General features: G+C 36.5%; 1 protein-coding gene across 3 annotated transcripts in view; it reads left to right on the plus strand.

Moving 5' to 3' along the window:
* LOC106526542 (uncharacterized) overlaps window positions 1-1,668 on the plus strand; it is a 10,657-nt gene that overhangs the window by 2,004 nt on the left and 6,985 nt on the right. Inside the window, exon 1 of one of the 3 annotated variants that reach the window (XM_014021169.1) lies at window positions 474-554. The exons of 1 other annotated variant lie outside the window; for it this stretch is intronic. The gene's annotated coding sequence lies outside the window, so the exon portion shown is untranslated. Of the gene's footprint in view, window positions 1-473; window positions 555-594; window positions 763-1,668 lie in introns of those variants that run through there. One more of the 3 variants, XM_014021171.1, reaches the window with a different exon arrangement.

The raw sequence follows: 1,668 nt of genomic DNA on the forward strand, positions 1-1,668 counted from the left end.
AATTCATGCAAATTGATGTTTGAGTTGGCGTCTTAAATTTTATTTTCAGTTCATTTTTAAGTGTTTTAAGTTGTTTTGTTTTGTATTTTACGTTTCTTTTGAACATTTTTTGGGTATAAAAGTGGGCAGATATTATAAGATTTATTTTTCTTCTGCTGCCTTTCATTTTATTTGATTTTATTTTGATTGCACAGTTTTTTTTTTTGTACTTTTAAATTTGTGTCTGCAAATGAAATGAATAAAGTGAAACAACACAATGTTGATCACAACATCTAGAGTTGTTATCCTGCGTTGTTTATTTAATAATGTTAGAGTTAGCGACTGGTTTTACCAAACTGTGGTTAAAAATGACAGAGTAGCTTCGTCAGCTAACAGCTGTTAGCAGTTAGCTCGGAGGCTAACGCTTAGCAGTTAGCTCGGAGGCTAACGCTTAGCGGTTAGCTCGGAGGCTAACGGGCACGGCAGCTCAGAGCGAGCGTCGTAAATACCCGGATGAAACCATCATGGCTGCCGCTCGCTGAGCTGTCAAGCTCTTCTCGAAAGAGGAAAAAAAGGTAAAAAAAAGAAAAAAAAAGAGAAGATAATTAATTGAACAAAGAACGGGACGACAGTTTGAACGGTTCTGCGTTGATGAATAACCGGTTCCACCGGTTCGTTCGGCCGCTGGAAGCGGACCGACGTTAATGACGGCGGAACTTCGGTTTCTGCTGAACTTATTCCGTGTCTGAGCTCCTCTCCGTCTGTTCGTCGTGTTTGATTCAGGTCTGTGCGCGAACAGAACCGGGATTAAATTATTTTAAAAAAGCATTTTTGAGTTTTCCTCAGCGGTAAAGTTTAATCTGAGTTCATGTTTCAGGTTTTCTTCTCGCTCCCAAACAAACAAACCATTCTTATAAGTTTGTTGTGGTTTTAGTGTTAACTGCACAAACAGTGAGTCTCCTTTCCTCATGGTTTAATTTAGTTTTAGTTGTTTATTTGTAAAGTTTCTTGACTCCACGACTCGTTTCTGCACCTTTTTGTCTTTAAACTCATAAAGCCGTCAGTTTCCTGCACCTGGTTCTTCACATTTTATCTTTATTTGTTGATTTGTGTTGCATGATTTAAGTCAGACTCAACATTCATATTGAGGCAACTTTATCCAACAGGTGGACTTTAAATAAAATGGCATGCAGCTTGTCTGTTAGCAAAATATCTTAAAACAAGAGGTTTTTATTGTGCCTAACTGTTGGGTGTTTATCTGACCAGTTTTTTAATTTATTTAACCTTTTATAGGTAGATCTCATCTCTTTGTTCAGTAGAGACCTGGTCAAGAACAGCAGCACGCAGACATTACAAAATTCAAAACTACAAATATTAAACTACAATCAAATACTTCACAATACATAAAAGAAAAACAAGAAACACTCATAAAAGGTAAGATAAAACTAAAATAGAGCACAGTTAAAACATTTACAAACAAATGTATTTTTTGTCACTTCAGTAGAAAACAAAACCAAATATTGGTTTTAGTTTATTTCTTCATCATCAGTGACTTTTTTTAAGTGAAGACAAAAACAGAGAGAGAAGTAATTAGAAAGATTACACTACGCTACACATTCTCCTCTCATCACTGAGGTCCTCCATCCACATGACAGAGAGGGGAACACAAAAATGGCTCAGCCTGCAACT

Source organism: Austrofundulus limnaeus, unplaced genomic scaffold (assembly GCF_001266775.1).
Source record: "Austrofundulus limnaeus strain Quisiro unplaced genomic scaffold, Austrofundulus_limnaeus-1.0 Scaffold280, whole genome shotgun sequence".
Lineage (NCBI taxonomy): Eukaryota > Metazoa > Chordata > Actinopteri > Cyprinodontiformes > Rivulidae > Austrofundulus > Austrofundulus limnaeus.